This window comes from Helianthus annuus, chromosome 15, assembly GCF_002127325.2.
Source record: "Helianthus annuus cultivar XRQ/B chromosome 15, HanXRQr2.0-SUNRISE, whole genome shotgun sequence".
In the NCBI taxonomy this organism is placed as follows: Eukaryota; Viridiplantae; Streptophyta; class Magnoliopsida; order Asterales; family Asteraceae; genus Helianthus; species Helianthus annuus.
In genome coordinates, this window is record NC_035447.2 from 33,446,378 (window position 1) to 33,466,517 (window position 20,140).

Sequence of the window (20,140 nt, forward strand, 5' to 3'; positions counted from 1 at the left end):
TCTCTCTGGTTTTGAAGATAAATGGGAGCGTCTGCTATTAACAAAGTTTTATACTTTGATGCAGATAAGGTATCAATGATGGAGTCGAAGGTGTTGTCAGTTGTGGGTTTTGTGAGTATACCCACACAATTGTGAGGGGCTTTGTAACGGATTTCTGTGGTTTCGGCGGCCATTTGAGTGGCATCTGTTGGGGTGGAGGAAGAAGATGATTTTGATTTTGACTTCGATTTTGATTTCGTCATTTTTTGATGAAGAAGATCGAAGAAAGTTTTTGTGAAGAAGAGTGGGAAACTGCTTTGAGAAGAGAATTTTTTGGAATTCAATTCGACAGTGTGAGCCCCTGTTTGGGTTTAATCAGGGTTTTATTTTAGGGAAAAAATGAATGCTGATGTGGCAGCGATTATAACGATCTGACGACTAAAAAGCTGACCACGTGTCAACACCTGATGAAAGAGTAAATAATGGAGGACAGTTGTTTTGACAGCCACTGATGGATCAACCATCAGTAGTTACAACGGTAACAAAATGAGGCAGTGGATGATTTTTACTATCAGTGGATAGTATATCAGTGGATAGTACAATGATTATGAACATCAGTGCTTATTAAAGGAAAATGAGAACATGGGTTGACTTTTAGCAGTGGACATATATTAGAGAGCAGATGTTGAGGCACAACAACATTTAAGGTACAACAGTGGTATAAAGCAATAATGAGGGTCATTAGTATAACAACTGTTTGTGCAGCAGTGTTTTGACTTTTAAATAATTTTAGCATCTGCTTGATCAGAAGTGGCTATTGATTTTTCCTTGTGTAAACACAATATCATGTCCAACATCTGTTTACCTTCAGAAATGCTATACTCAACAATTTACGTTTTGGATGTAAATTCTCAAGTTTAAATTGCCAGCGGTTATCTCAGAAATCTTTGTTCAAGGCTTTTCCACATGTTCATTATTCCTGACAGTGGTTCAGCATCCCAGGTGATGAAGACTTTTCTACTAAGGCTACTCAATTTTTGTCTAATTATTTGATTTAGAACATGAGTATCTCAGTAGATCAAAATCAATTTTCAATCAATTTATGATCTGTGACAAACAAACTTGAGCTTAACATGACTTTGACATGTGTCCCATTTCCTTTTGATCAGATTTAGGGATAGTAATTTCACACAAAAATAAGGAAATTATATCCTGACCAGTGAGAAAACTTTCACTATAAAAAATGAGTAAAAGTCCAAAATATATTATTCAGAAAAAATGAAGTAATATATTCGGTTTTATTTGAGAAAAACACCTTAAGAAATAGTTAAAGGATGTTTTGAAAATAACATCAAAAGGATCTGACAGCTTTTCAAGTAAGAATATGATCATATCATTCTCAAGTTATTTTGACCATTGTTTAGGGTCATTTTCTTGATAATTGATTGTAAATACTTCTTTTAAGGTCAATCACTGGAGATGCTATTGTTACCTGAACGATTCTTGTATTTGATGAAAGCACACAGTTGCATGATGACCACTGTTTACCCAACTTTGACCTCATAAGTGTTTTATGCTTATACTCTTTTTCTTTTGGCTTCAAGAGCTTTGAGATAAACATACTTTTGAGTTTTGTTCATTTTCTTCTTCCCTTTTTACCCTTCCCATTCATAAGTAATAAATTACTTACTGGGAGGTTTTTATGAAAGAATCCTCAATCCAAAATCATTTTCAGCAATGTTTTGAGAGATCTGGCCACATTTTTACATGTTTTGTTACCAATTCTCACATTACATATGATTTGAACTGTTTTGACCCCAGATTTTCTTCATGCGTTTTGACAGAGTTGATTTGGTCCTTCTGAGGATTTTCAACCTGCTTTTTAACACATAAGATTTCATGACTAAAGCTTTATTTCCCTCTTTCTAAGTTAGCAAAACACTAATGTTTATTATGAACATAGGTTTTGTTAATCTGAGGTTCATACTTTAGCATAAAACATGATGAAATCATCACAAATTCATAACAACAGTTGAAATCAATTTTGAATGAAGATAAACATATCATAGTTACCAGATAAGTTTCCAGATCTGGGGACTATGAGTGATTTGTGCATGATATCACTAGTTGTTTGAGATTTGTGAATTTTATGACATCTTGGTTGTTTTACAGAGTATCTGATTCATCATTTTGAACATGATTTCTCATTGCTCTGTTTTCCAACTAAATACAAACATCCTTAGTATCAATGAATTTTGAGCTAAACTGTTATGTCAAATTGATTGTTAGATCGAATTTGACTGTCATTGCTCTGATACCAATTGTTAGGATCGGAGGCTGTCATGATTGTGTTCGTTTGTATAATTTTGACAGAACAATGAATATAAAATGAGATTAAGTGCAGCGGAAATGAGAAACAAACTTTGTGACACAATCAGAAGAGAAATTAGTTTAGTAAACAAATGCTTTTCATTAAGTTGAATGATTGAGATACAAAGCAAATGATTACAACATGTTTACAGAACTAAGCTCCCCCTCAGCCTGATACCCCAAGGTTGGTTGCACAAGATGAAAGGATTGGACTGAAGAAGAAGAGTCCACTCAGTCAATCAAATGTAACAGTATAGGGTACTGCTCCATTTATAGGCAAACCAAACCACTGAAGCATCTCAGCTGACGTCACCATGATAGTGACATCTAACAAACTAACAACCTATAAACACTGTTCTAAACAAACTACTGATGTGCAACATCTGATTATAAGTACAATACAAAACAAGAGATAACAACTGTTCCACTATTGTAGCCTGAGCACTGATGTTGAGCTTCAGTGCTTTTTTCAAAGGTGATCAGTCTTTGAATGGGCAGTACTTGTGTCTTCAGCAGTACTTAGGAAACAGCAATAGATAGAGCAACATTGTTTGTCTTCAGCAGTCTTTAGAGTCTCATCAGTGTTTGGTTCATCAGTTGTTATAGTGAGCAGTACTTAAGATCCATCAACTGTTAGAATACCACTGTCAAGGGGAAAACCAAGTGTAAGCAGCTGTTTATTATGAGTCCACTGTTATGATCCGGTTTTGGCTTTCATTATCTGTTCCTCTGGTAGGGTTCAATCCTAACAGTAGTTGTAACACCTCGTAAAATCGAGTCCAATTATGTGTTGACACGTGTCCCTAATCCTAATTATGCCGAACGTTGACTAGGAGGGTCTATTATTGCCAAACAATGAAAACTTTGAATATGCAAGGACCCAAAGTGTCAACATGCTTAAACTAAGCCTCTGAGTGACCTTATACGGTGTTCGTATTCTTTCAAATAAGCCACTTGTTGGATAAACGAAACCATTTGCAATATAATTCAAATGTTTGTGCATCGAAGGGTTAAAAGCATCAACATGTTAATTTTTACCTCTGAGTGACCTTCTAATGAACCAAGAGCTTCATGATGTTCAATTCCACTCTTGGGAATATCTATTATTGGTCGTTCAGCGCTTTAATGTCGTTAAACAATAATACGCACAAGTTTGTGCGTTAGAAGGGTTAAAAGTGTCAACAAGAGAAACTAGTGTATTCAGGTGATCTTTTAACGAACCTGAAGCTTAACGGTGTTTATTATATTTCCATGAATACCTAAAATCTAACTTGAAGGGTCATAAATGCCAAAAATAATAGATATATCAAGTTATAAGGTAGAGGGGCTAAATATGTCAAAGTTTAGGAACTTTTGGCTAAACCCGGAAGGGGTCGCGCGCCGCGACAGCTCCTCTAGGGCCTAGTCGCGCGACGCGACGGTGTCGTCTGCACAGAAACCTCATTGTCACATCCCAACCGATGGCGGAATCATCGGGGCGCGACACTAGGCGAATCAGATTGCTCAAGAGAATCCATAACAACTATTTAGCTACAATATTTAATGCGTTCATTATCCCATACTAATAAACAATATAATCAGTAAACAGTCATACAGATTTCATGTTCTCTCAAACAATACAAATCCGACAACCTAGATTTATTGTGTGTTTCTAGACTTCCTAGCTTGATTTTGAGATAGATTGCGATTAACCTGCAACATACGTTAAAATAATGTCAGTACAAAAATTTACCGGCGAGTATACAGGTTTGATATAATAGCATAGTAGATAAAAACAAGCGTTGCGAATGTTCACATACATAAACGAGACACACAACATATACACTACAAAACAAATACTACCAGCTAAGTCACTCGATGCTAGCTAAGGTGGGACGTCGCGAGTAAAAGTCCTAGCACATATGTCTCAAGTATCACGTGTAAATATGTACGTTAGTAATTCGCATGTGATAATACTTTTGGTAAGTGTGTTTTGATTATGAACGTATGTTACACCCCAAAGTGTGTTTAAAGCGTTTAGAAAGAGGGTCAAGTGTACTCACAGTAGGTGTTTAACAAGTAAACACAACTTGACTGGATTGATTGAGAGCGCGTCTGAGTTAGCCTGATCACAGAAGGATAGCATTGGACAGCGAGTAACAGCGCATCGAGTGTGATGTTGGATCGAATGGTGGTTCGATCGGATGACTCATCCAGACGGATGGTCGTTCGATTGGGAATGTGTGCTTGTGAAATGTTGAACTTTTGAAGTTTTCGTTGCAGTATAAGCAAAATCATTCGATCAGATGGTCATCCGGACAGATGGCCATTCGATCGGATGGCAATTCGATTGATAGGTTGAAGTTGCAAAGAAATAGTCTCCCAATCGGATGGTCATTCGATCGGATGGTCATCTGTTCGGATGACTATTCGAGTGGAGTGTGAATTTCCTTGAAACTTTGCAAAATTGGTTAAGTGTTGAGTTCACAAGTCACCTGGTCGAATGGTCATTCGATCGGACGGTCGTCCGGTCGGATGGCTATTCGTCCGAGCAACTGTTTGTTTGATAATTTTGTAAAAACCATTAAGTTGAAAAGTTTGTGGTTTAACGGAGACGGTATGACGACGTGTCAAACAACGGGAATCACATCAAGTCCAACTCGTTCGGTCGGACGGGAATCACCCCGTTTGATTAGACTTGTCTTTTCTTGATGGAGTTCCATGTTCAACTCGTGAATCGGCCGTCTCTCCGATAGAAATCCATTCTAAGGTGGGTTCTCCACTAGAGAATGAGTAGAGAGTCCAAACGAGTCTAGATTCAATCGGGTTCGAGTGAAAAAGTGATGAAGGTTGAAGAAAAGTTTGAAGCAGTTTGAAAATGTTTGGATTATGATGAAATCAGCATTTAAACGTGTAGAAATCCATTAGATCTGAACTGTTCTTGAGGAGAGGAGGTCACACTTCAATGTTCGTAGGAACTCCATGATGACGTCACCATAGAACAGCCCGAATTAGAGGATTTCACGGTGAAAAAGTGAGATTTGTTGGAAAAGATGATGAGAAAGTGTGTAATGATGTTGAAAGTACGAGATTTAGGGTGAGAACTTACGAGAATCGCGAGAAATCGAGAGGAAAGTGCTTGGGAGCGAGCTGGTCGGAGGGGGATGTCACATCAACGAACAATGAAGTGATAGGAGGGGTATTTATAGTGTGAGAGGTGAGAAGGCGGCGAGAGTTAACTGGGTTGGATGGCAGTTCGGTCAGATGGCCATCCGATCGGATGGTCATCTAGACGGATGGCCATTCGATCGAAGGGTCATTCGATCGGAAGGCTTATGCGGGTTGGTTTTCCGACTTTCGTTTCGTTAGACGTGTTTTGTTGCGTTAAACATTGTGGACACATTAAGCGTTTTAGCGATAAGTAGCGTCGTATTAAGTGCGATAGATTGGGTTGCGCATGCATGCGAGTGCGCATTTTGATAGTTCCAACAATTCCACTATTATTATTATTATTATTATTATTATTATTATTATTATTATTATTATTATTATATATAATAGGTCATAGCATAAGCATTTTGCGTTAGCGTTGCGACGCATCACGACGATCGATGGGGACCGCTTAAGTTACTCACGCGATGTTGTCGTTAACGTGATTACATTGCATCACGATCGATGGGAGCAGCTTAACTATCCACGTGATGATGTGACAACTCGTATTTCAGAACCTATCTTTGTGCTTAATGCAACTTGTATGAACTCTATGAGATTAATTGATATGTTGGATTTTAATGAATGATTAAATGTTATATGTTATGTGAAATTGTGTTATGTGTATAATAATCTTGATCACACAACACTAATCCAATCGCACAAGCCTTTGGGCTTTTGTTCCACACCATACTCGGTCCACACTCCTTGTATTCGAACCCAAGGGCAGCCCATGATGGGTTCGACCCACTTTCTACTTCGTATAACCCTAAGGGTGTTAGTATAAATCCTACACTTTACCAAAATACACAAAGTTTAGCAAACCCTAAATCTCTCTCCCTCTCTCTCTCGAACTCGATGACAGCCACATTCTTCCTCGAAGCTTTCCTGTTCGGATCGATCTTGTTCTTCCCTCAAACCGGTTAGTGTTTCACTATTGTTTGTATAGTTCAAGATGTTTCGATTGCTAAGATTGCATGTTAATTGACATTGTGATTGTGATTGTGATTGTTATGATCTCGTATAATAGTTAGGATTCTTTCTAATAGAATCATTGATGTTATGTGTTCATGAGATTTGGTACAAACGACTAGCTAGAATGTTAATTTGATTATTGATGAAACAAGGTGTGTTAATATGCTAATCGGCTCACATATGTATTGAACCGAACATATGTTAATCGGCTGTATGTGTTTGGATTCAGATGGATTATAAGATCTGGCTTGAGTTATTAAGGATCTTGATGTTAATCATGCTATTTGATTCGATGTGATGATGATGAGTTGTGATATGATTGATCAGGGTTCATACAAATTAATTGGTAAATCTGTTGGTTTGATTAAACTGTTGCAAAGTTGGAAATTGTTAGAATGGATTGGGTAAATGGGAAGTGTAACTGATTTCCATATTTTATGGAAATCTAATACTAATCGCACAAGCCCCGGTCGCACAATACAGTCGCACAAGATTTGGTGCAACTGTTTAAGCACAGTGTACAACTTAGAATTTGCATGATCGCACAAGACATGTGGATCGCACAAGGCAGTGCCGATCGCACAAGTCTTGGGCCACACACAGCTGTTTGAACCCTATTATGTTGTTGGGCCTTAAAGCCCAAAACTCAGTCGCACAAGTAGGTTCCAGTGGCACAAGCCATTAGTAATCATACAAGTTAATTCGGGTCGCGCAAGATTAAATGGACCGCACAAGTTGATTATCTGTATATATGTTGGGCCGTATGGGGTATGGATGTCATTTATTATTGGGCCGGGCTTGTTTTCAATTGCACAACTCGTTGTGAGTCGCACAAGGTTGTGCTGGACGCACAACAGGTTGGGCCGAAGGTTTAATGGGCTTCAATTATTGAACCACACAAGATGATTGGGTCGTTGAACTTGTGCGAGCCCAATCATCTGAGTCACACAAGTTGTCGCACAAGTTGGGCCTTATGTGTGATTGACTGTTAACTTGATTCTACGTGTTTGCCATGATTATTATGTGTGTTCGTAACTTGTTAGCCTACGTGTAAACTTACGTCTACTACTTGAACCTAGACCTGGCTTGTATGGTAACCATGTTAGGACGTGGTTGACCACATATAGCTCAAGTGACCTTTTTGTGTATCTACCGAGCTGACCTAAGGTGAGTTCACACTTTCTACAAGGCATGGGATTCCGGGTGGTTGGGAATGGGTATAGGATTGAAAGGAAACCTGCGTATTCTCTTTGGTTAGAATACGTACCTCCACCCTCTTAATTGAAGGGTGACAACATTGGAACCTGCGTGATCTCCTTATATGGGACACGTACCTCCACCCTCTTTATTGAAGGGTGACAACATTGTTACTAGACCAAAAACTCTATCATGAAGTCCCTCATTTTTATATCGACTTAATCGCCGGGGCAATGGCGAACGGGTAATTAGTTAAATAGCGCTATTATGTTTGACTAGCCTCACACCGTGCCGCAGAGGACGGGAGTGGACTAATGGATCTGGGCACGTCAATGATGATAGACATTGACTTACGGCACCCAACTTTCTCAGTCAGTAGTCGATATGGTAACGGGTCTAGTGGGATATTCATGGGGTAGCCCCCACGGCTGGGAGCCAGAGTAAAAGGAATGGTTAATCATGTTTTTCAACTATGGGGTAACCCCCACGGCAAGTAAGCCAACTAAAGGAAACTTATGTTTTTGAAACAACTTAAAACGAACACCCAACTGTGAACTCGCTCAACTTTGTTGTTGATTCGTTACTATATGCCTTGCAGGTCGTCAGGTGCTTAGATGGAGCTTGCACAGGAAGGAGAGGTCGTTGTGGGACATGGACTGTTGAGTTCCATGTTAAACATTTGAACTTTTAAATTTATGTTTTGGTTTTAAACTTTATGCTTCTGCTGATAACTTGAACTTTGTTAATTTGTTTTGGACACCAATTATATTGTGGTTGGTTTTATATTTACTCTAATACATTGTTCAATATGATTGGTGGCTTAATCCTGGTCATGTCACGCCTCCTGCGGTAATACTCCGCTTGTGGATTTTGGGGGTTGTGACAGATTGGTATCAGAGCCATTGGTTATAGTGAACTTGGTTTTAAAAAGGGAAAAGCTTTTTGACAAAACCAGACTATAACCTGTACAATGCTCAGCGATCCTCAATGACACTTCACTCCACGTGCAAGACCCAACACTATAGGTAATATGGTTTGTGTTTATATTACCTGCCTGTTAGTTTAAGTAGTGCATTGATCATCGTATGCTTAGTTAGCGTAACAATTATTGCTTGAACCTTGTGTGCTTGCTCTCTTCTGTCATCCCATACTTTCGCACTTTCGCGACACCTTTTTCTCACTTGTGTTTACTTCAGTGTGAAGATCATGAGTGGACAACTCAACTTGACTCAAGCCCAGCTGACGGCTCTAATCAACGAACGAGTTGCTGAGGCACTCGCAGCAGTTCCAGCAGGAGGTATAACCTGCCATTTCGACCTATCCTAGGATGTTTAGATCCTACCCTCGCGAATCAACTCTCGTGCATAACCTTATCTTTTCTCTCTCGTGCGGCCGGTCAGCATGCTCAGCCTCCCGTGTGTACGTTCAAGACCTTTATGGACTGTCGACCTAGTACCTTCAGTGGTACAGAAGGAGCTGTAGGTCTCCTCTACTGGTTCGAGAAGATCGAATCTGTCTTCGAAATGTGTGAATGCCTTGTTGCTAGTAGGGTGAAGTTTGCTACGGGAACTCTTGAAGGTGGCGCGCTCACCTAGTGGAACGCACAAGTGCAAATGCTAGGGTTGGCAGCTGCTAATGCCACCCCATGGAATGACTTTAAGGATCTGATCAAGGAGGAGTATTGTCATCGTGATGACATTCATAAACTGGAAGTGGAGTTTTACAATTTGAAAATAACGGGGTCTGAAATCGAGGCATATACCAAGAGATCGAATGAACTGGCTGTTTTGTTTCCTACCATGGTGGATCCTCCCTGCAAGCGTATCGAACTATACATCAAGGGTTTAGTGCCAGAGATTCAGAGTATGGTGACTTCTACTAACCTTCTCATGATTCGGCAGGTCATACGACTTTCCCACCGTCTCACTGATTAGGCAGTTGAGCAGAACAGGCTGCCAAAGCGTATTAGTGCTACCACTACTTCTGATGCTCCTAGTGACAACAAGCGCAAGTGGGATGGAAACTCAAGTAAAGGTTCAACTTCTGTTCAGTCTCAGTCTCAGTAGCTAAGGACTGACGACTACAAGAGCCCTAGTCAACAATCCTCTAGTAATCAAGGTCAGGGTGGGTACAGGGGAAGCCACCCTAAGTGCAATCGATGTAACTTGCACCATAGTGGGCCATGTATCAAGGGCAACTATCAAAGATGTAACAAACCAGGCCATGCGGCAAAAGATTGTAGGAGTCTGTACCCTTCTAATCAGAGGCGACAGCAGCAGCAGCAGCCTCCACAGAATCAGCGTCAGCAGCAGCCACAACAAGGTAACAACAAGGGATGCTTTCAGTCTGGTGTTGAAGGCCATTTCAAAAGAGACTGTTCCCAGCTGAACCAGAATCAGAACAACAACAACAACCAGGGAAATCGGAACAACAATGGGGGTAACAACGATGACAATGGTGCCAGAGGACGTGCTTTCGTGATTGGTCAGGGTGATGCAAGGAATGATCCCAACGTTGTGATGGGTAAGTTCCTACTGGATGACTTCTTTGTTTCTGTTTTGTTCGATTCGGGTACCGATACTAGTTATGTGTCCTTAAACATTAGTCAGATGCTTAAGCGTACCCCAATCCCCTTAAACACCATGCACATAGTTGAGGGTTGTAATCTCGTTTTAGCTAGCCAGACCTTCTCTATCGACCTCATCCCCATCGTTCTTGGTAGCTTCGACGTCGTCATTGGGATGGATTGGTTATCCCATCATCAAGCAGAGATTCTTTGCAAGGAGAAAATCGTCCGCATTCCTCGTTCTGGTGAAGAATCTCTTATTATTCATGGCGACAAGAGTGGTGCTGTTGTGAGCATCATCTCTTTCCTTAAGGCCCAGAAGTGTTTGCGAAAGGGCCACACTGCTATTCTAGCTCTCGTTACTGACACCTCAACGAAGGAAAAAAAGATAGAAGATATCCCGATTGTACGCGACTTTCCTGAGGTATTCCCTGAGGAATTACTTGGTCTTCCGCCTCATCGTCAGATCGAGTTTTAAATCAAGCTAGCTCCTGGAGCAGCGCTTATAGCTCGTGCACCATATCGTTTAGCCCCATCAGAGTTAGAAGAACTGTTCACGCAACTACAAGAACTTTTGGACAAGGGTTTCATTCGTCCTAGCTCTTCGCCCTGGGGAGCACCAGTTTTGTTTGTGAAGAAGAAAGACGGTACCTTCCGAATGTGCATAGACTATCGTGAACTCAACAAGGTGACTGTGAAGAATTGTTATCCACTTCCCCGTATAGACGACCTGTTCGACCAGTTGCAAGGGTCGAGCTTCTACTCTAAGATTGATCTGAGATCTGGTTATCATCAGCTGAGAGTCCGAGATGAGTGTCACACCCTGGCTTTGCGGAAGCGTGGTTAATTTGGTGTGACTTCTTAATACCATAGCTTAACCATAACAAAGCTATATGAATAAAAACCATGCAAGATCATCCATTCATTTAAGTTTTAAAACCAAATACAGTAACATTGTATCAACGGAAACACACCCTAACGACATAAACATTGTTCAGTAAACATAAACATAAACACAGTTTAAGGACTGTGACTTGTCTAGGAAAGAGTCACATTCCCTAAACCCGGATGACCTCGTACTAGTGCAGCGGGAAAACGTGCCATACCGTGCCAGATCCTTTAATTCCCTGAAATACATGTAAGTTGAAAAATCAACAATAATGTTGAGCGAGTTCATGTGTAGTGAGTAAGTAAAACCTTTGTAAAATGTCTGTATGTATGAAAATTCCTGGTATATAGCAGTAAGGAAAAAGAGATCAATTAATGTGTAGCTAATACATTAATAAGTGAAATGGCCTAGGAAGCACTCAAACCGGTAACGCGAATTTCATACCGGTCCTTCCGGTGGAACGACATAGTCACCACATGCAGCCACACGCTGGCTCATGCGTGGGGCTCACAACACCCGATAGATCTATCACTCATGCCTCTCGGTCCTTATACAAGGATTAATGGTCTTACGAAAATAGCCTACCCATTCACATGATCTAGGTAATAACCCTCCTTACGCTAACCATACCATGTAAAAAGTACTTGTAATCATAGTAACATGTATTTCACCCCCGAAGTTTAGAAAACTGAAAACAGTTAAGAGAAAATGGGGACATGAACTCACAGCGGTGCGTCTCTACCAAGTAATACTCCAAGTCAAGCAGCTGTGCAACGACCTACATGTGCTAACTCTATTAGACGGACGGCCGTGCCTTAACTTTATGGATTAAGTTTTTGGGAAATAGTTAGACAACTATTTCGTGTTTACTTTCTGTATATACTTGGTAGTTATTTTCCTTCCCAAGGATGGGGGATTTAATACATGTGCGTTCGTATATCTTTGAAATATATTATTAAGTCTCACTTAATATATATTTTTCCTAACTCCAAAATATAATTATTTTTCTCAAAAATATTATATTTTTATTTCACATAATTTTCCCAAAATAATACTTTGTCAAAAAATACGTGTTCATAATTATTTCTTTAAATTGCGTAAGTTACGTTTTAACAATCGAGTGGTAATAATTACCGGTGTAACTTATATATTTATCGTGAAAGCGTTCGTATTATTTTGGATTCGTTAACGTTCGATAATATTATTTTTACCTTAAAAATAATATTTATACACTTCACAAAATAATTGACAAGTGACGTTGTGAAAAATATATTTACTAAATATATATTTATCACGTTTAATTTTGTGAAAATCCCACCTCCGATATTTGTAAATAAAGTCGTGGCGAAACTTATATTTTGAAAACATGTCGAAAAGTATTTCTAACACTTATAGTGAAAATAATTCTAAGTGTTAGGTTTTTGGAAAAATTTCGCCAGAGTTTCCTCTGTAACTGGAGGTGGCCACGCTTTCAAGCGTATCATTTTCTTTTTATAAATCAAATCAACTATTTCTTTATTCGATTAAAACAATACTCAACACAACAAACTAGTTAATAAATATGTAAATTGCAAAGATTTCATGAACTTGTGATTTACTCAAAAATACGAAGTAAATCTCATTACTTTTAGCGGATCTTTATATAAATTAGTCCGGTTTCGTAAAAACCTTGCTTTTAAGGAAATTCTGTCTTCACAACTTCTCGTCATCTTTTACAAAAATTGTTATTTTGCCGAGACTTTGTGCTACACAAGTGTTTACATACTTGTGTGTTCTAAAAATCATTCTAGTTAACGTAAGATCCGTCTTTAGAAAACATAATTTCCTTGACACTTGGTCCTTTGAAAATACCACTTGTAGATCCGTAGATCTACTAGTTTTAAACACTATTTTACAAGTAAAAACGCTTTTACACAAGTTCATGATTCGTGTGTGGTAGAGTTTCACCCTTTAACCCTTGTTTCATTCAAAACAACCTTATGTCATGATCTATGTTCATGACTAAACCGGGTTAAATGATGATCTGAGCTACCACAACATAGATCGGGTCCAAATAACCACACAAATCAATTACTACAACATTTACACATCATATGAGCTTTTAACCATCATTATTTGTGTTTTTAGTAGACTTTAATGCATCATCTTGTAAGATTTCGAGTTTTAATCATTACACATCGTATTAACCACTTTAAAGTAGTTCGAGTAGGTGATTTAAGTAACATACCACTAGCTTGAGGCTAGGGAAGAATCTAAGCGCAAATAGGGTGGATAAAAGCAAGAGAATGAGGTCCTTCAAGCTCCGAGTGTACCAAGACTTCTTATACGGGATCCTTGATGCTTATGTGATGTTAGAATGTGATGAAGGAAATCGAAATATGATGGATGGATCTAGGGGGTGTTCGGCCGAAGCCTTTGAGAGGGAGAGAGGTGTGTGTTTGTGTGAGATGTTAAGTGAAAGATTATGATGTGCTCAAGTGTGAACTTATAGACAACATTAAAGTTCATTATCCCATGGATTTTATGCCTTCTAGATACTAAACATCCAAGATTAAAATAATCAAATGGTACAAAGTGTGTCCCCTCTAGTTGGGGACGGTTTAGTGAGGGGGGGGGGGTCTAGTTCCTTTCCAACCAAAATAGTTAGATTAATAGTTAGATAAGTTAGTTAAGTTAGGGGTTAACCCGGTTAGTTGTGCGTTGTGCTTTATGGCGGGTGTTAGGATATTCAGGGACCCTAACTGGATCAGAAAAAGATGAAAAATGTTTATGGCAATATTTTCATGTTCCGGGTAAAGTCCGGTTGTTCGGTTGGATAGTAATCCGTTAAAGTGCTTAGCAAAACTTTTAAGTGTCGTTAATACCCTTTTTAGTGACACAACTTATTCCCGACACTTTGGAAAGTGTCTAGTAATATTTTTCTCATGTTTTGGCACTTTATTAGTGAGCTAAAAGCTGAATTGTTGATTAAAGTGCTGAGTTTTGTGCTTAGTTTATGTTTTAGGCACATCCAGTCATTATAACTTATCCCTAGAGACGCAGTTCTACAACCCTTGTATCCCTACACTCACTATGGGTGTAGTGAAATATTTCTGGCTCATACAGGCCTTAGAGGCAGTATCTGCCTGGTGCTGGCTTATCAGCATGTTCAGTAGGTTATCCGTTCATAGTGCTATTGTGCTTTTGTGCATCATGTTTGTCACTAAGGTTCAGCATGTAAATAATGTAGTGACGGTAATTAAAGTATGATGCAGGTATGTACAAGTATCAGAAATCAAGTAGCAGTTCATCAGCAATTTCAAGTAAGCACAGTAATTAAGCAGTAATTAGTCATTAATTAAGTCGTACGGATACCTGGTTTAGTGAGGGTTGTCACATTCTCCCCCCGTTAGAAAAATTTCGTCCTGAAATTTTAAGTTCTGCTTGTAGAAGCAGGGTTCTTAGGAAATAAGTGGGGGTATTTCTCTTTCATCCGGTCCTCACGTTCCCAGGTGTATTCAGGACCATGTCTGGCATTCCAACGAACCTTGACGAGCTTGACACTGCTCTGGCGGGTCTTGTTCACTTTCCAATCCGTAACCTCAACTGGTTCTTCAACAAAGTGGAGCGTGTCGTCAACATGAATTTCATCGGTAGGAATGACAACGGTATCTTGTGTTGGACTTTTCCTCAGATTGGATACATGAAACGTATCGTGAACACCATTCAGTTCGGCAGGTAGATCCAACTTGTATGCTACGGACCCAATTCTTTCCAGAATTCTGAACGAGCCAATATACCGCGGATTCAACTTCCCACGCTTCCCGAAGCGTGCCACACCCTTCCAGGGTGATACCTTCAACAAAACCATATCTCCTATCTCAAACTCCAGAGGTTTCCTTTTTCGATCCGCGTAAGCTTTCTGACGTTCACGAGCCGCACTGATGCGATCTCGGATCTGTGCAATCTTATCAGTGGTTTCCTGGACCACATCAGGACCAACCAACTGTCTATCACCTGCGTCAGACCAACAAAGCGGTGACCTGCACTTGCGGCCATATAAAGCTTTGAATGGCGCGGCACCAATACTGGTGTGGTAGCTGTTGTTGTAGGAAAATTCGACCAAAGGCAAATGCTTATCCCCGCTATCGCCCAAATCCATAACACACGCTCTCAGCATGTCTTCCAAAGTCTGTATCGTCCGTTCGCTTTGCCCGTCGGTCTGCGGGTGAAACGCGGTGCTCATATTCAATTGCGAGCCAAAAGCTTCTTGGAAGGATTGCCAAATCCTTGATACGAACCTTCCGTCTCTATCAGAGATGATCGAGAGAGGTACTCCATGGCGTGTAACAATTTCTCTCATGTAAATTTCGGCTAGCTTGCTCGTATTATCCTTCTCTCTGATAGGTAAGAAGTGCACTGACTTCGTTAATCGATCCACTATTACCCAAATAGTGTCATGGCCTTTTGGCGTTCTTGGCAACTTCGTAACAAAATCCATGGAGATTTGTTCCCACTTCCACTTGGGAATTTCCGGTTGTTGCAGAAGTCCTGAAGGCTTCTGGTATTCCGCTTTAACCTTAGCGCATGTTAAACACTTGCTCGCATAAACAGCCACGTCGCCTTTCATCCTAGGCCACCAATAATAATCCTTAAGGTCCTAGTACATCTTATCCGCTCCAGGGTGGATAGAGTACCGCGATTTGTGAGCTTCATCGAAAATAACCTTCCTTAAACCTCCAAACAAAGGAACCCAAATCCTTTTCTCAAAACATAACGTTCCTTCCCTGTTTGGTACCAACAGCTTCTCCATCCCACGGAGATATTCTTCTTCAAGGTTTCTTTCCTTGAGAGCTTCTTTCTGCGCGACACGAATGCGCAAGGAAAGATCGGTCTGAATAATCATTTCCAAAGCCCTAACCCTTATGGGCTTGATCATCTCCTTTCGACTTAGGGCATCGGCGACCACATTCGCCTTCCCTGGATGATACTTAATCTCGCAGTCGTAGTCATTCAACAACTCTACCCATCGTCTTTGCCTCATATTCAACTCCTTCTGGTTGAATATATGTTGTAGACTCTTGTGATCTGTGAAGATTGTACACTTCGTACCATAAAGGTAGTGTCCCCAGATCTTTAAAGCAAAAATCACTGCGCCAAGTTCCAGGTCATGTGTGGTATAGTTCTTTTCATGCACTTTCAGCTGTCGTGACGCATAAGCAATAACCTTTTGGCGTTGCATCAACACACAACCCAATCCTTGACGCGAAGCGTCACAGTATACCACAAAATCTTCCGTACCTTCTGGTAGTGCTAAGATTGGCGCATTGCAAAGCTTACCCTTCAATATCTGGAACGCTTCTTCCTGTTTGATTCCCCAATCAAACTTCTTATCTTTCTGCGTGAGGAGCGTCAATGGTTGAGCGATTTTTGAAAAAATCCTCAATGAATCTCCGACAGTAGCCAACCAAACCCAAGAATTGTCGAATCTCGGTTGGCGTCTTTGGCGTTTCCCAATTCTTAATCGCTTCGATCTTGGTTGGATCCACGTGGATTCCATCTCCATTCACCACGTGTCCAAGAAACTAGACTTCTCGTAGCCAAAACTCGCACTTAGAGAACTTGGCATACAGCTGTTCCTTCTTTAGCAATTCCAAAATGGCTCTTAAATGTTGTTCATGCTCGGCCTTCGTCTTTGAATAAATCAAAATATCATCGATAAACACAATCACGAACTTATCCAAGTACGGCTTGCAAACTCTATTCATCAAATCCATGAACACTGCTGGTGCGTTTGTCAATCCAAACGGCATGACTAGAAACTCGTAGTGTCCATATCGAGTTCTGAAGGCTGTCTTCGGGATACTCTCCTCTTGTATCCTTAACTGATGGTATCCAGATCGAAGATCGATCTTAGAGTAAAAACTTGAACCTTGCAGTTGGTCAAACAGATCATCAATCCTTGGCAGGGGGTATCTATTCTTGATCGTCAACTTGTTCAACTCCCGGTAGTCAATACACATACGAAAACTACCGTCCTTCTTCTTGACAAACAAGATCGGAGCTCCCCAAGGCGAGAAGCTTGGTCGGATAAATCCCTTGTCTAACAACTCCTGAAGTTGTGTCGACAGTTCTTGCATCTCAGACGGAGCAAGTCTATAGGGTGCCTTAGCCACAGGTGCAGCGCCTGGAACTAAGTCGATGTGAAACTCTACTTGCCTCTGCGGCGGCAATCCAGGTAAGTCTTCTGGGAAGACTTCTGGATATTCCCTCACGACAGGGATGTCTTCGATCTTCGGTTATTCAGCTTTCTTATCCACAATGTGTGCCAGAAAGGCAGCACATCCCTTCTGTAAACATTTTCACGCTTTCAAACAGCTGATAATCCTTAACGGCGTATCACGCTTCTCTCCGTGAACCACAATGGTCTCACCATCTTCGGTTGGGATACGAACAACCTTTTCGTGACAAATTATCTCAGCCTTGATGCCTGATAACCAATCCATTCCTACCACCACATCGAAGCTTCCCAACTGGACTGGTAGTAGATCCAGAGCAAACTCACGCTCTCCCAATTCGATCACACAACCTCTGATAACTTCATTGGCTTCTACCAACTTTCCATTAGCCAATTCGATCGAGTACGGAACATCTAATTTACTAGCGGCTAAACCAAGCATATTCTTAAACTCTAATGATACGAAGCTATAATCGGCGCCAGTATCAAATAAAACGGATGCATAGCATTGGTTTACAGGGAACGTACCAGTGACGACATTTGGATCCTGGCGCGCTTCCCTCGCTTCCATGTTGAAAACCCTTCCACGGGCTTGGTTCAATTCTGGGCAGTTCCTCTTGTAGTGCCCAAGATCACCACAGTTGAAGCATCCGGATCTCTGCCCATTTCCACCAGCTTGATTATTGCTCTGGTTACGATTCACAGCGCCCGCTTGATTAACATTGATAACTCGATTTCCATCACCTCCATTATTCCCTTGTGGGCGATTTCCATTTCCGCCCCGGTTGGTATTTCTGTTTCCGAATCCTCCCTGGCCTCTCTGGCCAGCTATGGCCCAACAAGAATCCTTCAAGTGGCTAGTCTTTCCACGAACTTCACAAACTTTCAAACCACAACGGCCAGAATGGTGGCGCTGGCAGGTGTTACACTTGGGCTGGGTGCCCATGTATCCTTTTCCTTTCTTCCCACTACCAGCTGTAACCTGAGCTGGCGTGCTTGCTTCTCCTTTCTTAACTACCACACTAGTGCCTTGCTTGAAGTTCGAGAACTTCCGTTTGTTACCTCCGGATGACTCGACGTGAGTCTCCTTGCCAGGGTTTGCAAGTGTTTCTAGTCTAACGACTTCCGTAACGAGTGCCAAGCCCATCTTACTTGCAGCCATAGATGTTGGTGGCGTGGATGCTGTCATTAAGCTCAGGACTTGAGGTGTCAGTTCCCAAATGAAATGTCCTAATTTCCTCAATTCTGGTTCTACAAGTACGGAACGACTCGTGCCAAATCATGAAGTCTTTGCATGAACTCCAACATTTTCGGACCTTCCATTATCAGGCTCTGGAATTCACCTTCCAACCTCTGGGTTTCTGTTTGGGTGCAATACTTCTTACGCATTATTCCCTTCAACTCATCCCAAGTTAACGCGTATGCTATAGTTAGGCCCATTATTCGAACCTGAAGATTCCACCATAATCGAGCTCCATCTTGAAACAACTCAGTAACGTATGGGACTTGTTGTTCTGGCATACAACCACTCATTTGAAGGATGGATTCCATACTCTCAATCCATTTCACAAAAGCTATGGCACCCCCAGTGCCATCGAACTTCGGAGGCTTGTAACTGAGGAAGTGCCAGTAGGAACAACCGTAATTTTCCTGAGGTGCCTCTGCTAGGTTCGGAGCGTAGGGCCTCGTGCTGTGCTATAGCTGCAGCAATTATCTTTTGAAGTTCCGCCTCTGAGGTGGGCATGTGCATTTCGCGTCTTGGTGGCATCTTCTAAAAGATGTTTCACGTAGGTTAGGTCATAGCAGGTGACATGTACGCATGTATTCAACAATATCAGCACATAACATCTCATGTTATAAATAAATCAGCCACATAACATCCCATGTCATAGAACATAAACAATAGATCACAGCGATTGCATTGCCACCAATCGAGACCAAAATGTAAGGTTTACAGGTACCCAACTGTATCATACAACATCAATGACTTAGTAGGGGACGACCCTAGGCAAGTCGTGCGATCGCTGGACATGTTCAGGAATCTCTGGTTCGTCCATTTTCAAATTCCAGGACTCCATCTCAAGCTTCTGTTATTCCAGTCCTAGAACCACATTTCTTCTCAATCATTTCCTTGAGCTCGTCCTAGCTTAGTGCATAAGCAACATCTGTGTCAAGGGCCTGAACCTGGTGGTCCCACCATGAGAGTGTGCTATCTAGAAATGACCCCGAGGTAGGGGTAACACTCTGTTGGGGCGAACAGTTAGTCATTCTCAGAATGGAGTCAATCTTTTCGGACCAACGAACAAATGCAATGGCGCTTCCTGTTTTGTCGAAGTTCAAAGGCTTGCAGTTCAGGAACTGCTTATAGGTGCGGTCAGTTAGGGGGGGGGGGGTTATATCCAGTAGTGCCATCGCTGTGCTTAGAGCGGAGAGCTTCATGCATTTGCCTGTGAGATGCGTTTTTGCAGCTCGGCTTTTATCCTTGGCAACATACTGGTGTTTGTGTCACGCCTGGGTGGCATTCTCTTCTGCCGAAATGGCATGAAGTGGGTTAGACAACTTCCCAATTGTCTATGAGATACATAGCACCATAAGCCATCATGTACTCACCCAATTTTACATGTAAATATACTCAATGTATGGGTGGGGAAATAAGTTTCTGAGCCTTCACATAGGCTTGCCAATTTGGCTTGTTGCTTGAAATAGAATGAACTCGAGGCTTCATCGCCTTGGTCATTCATGTTCGAGTTATTTCCTG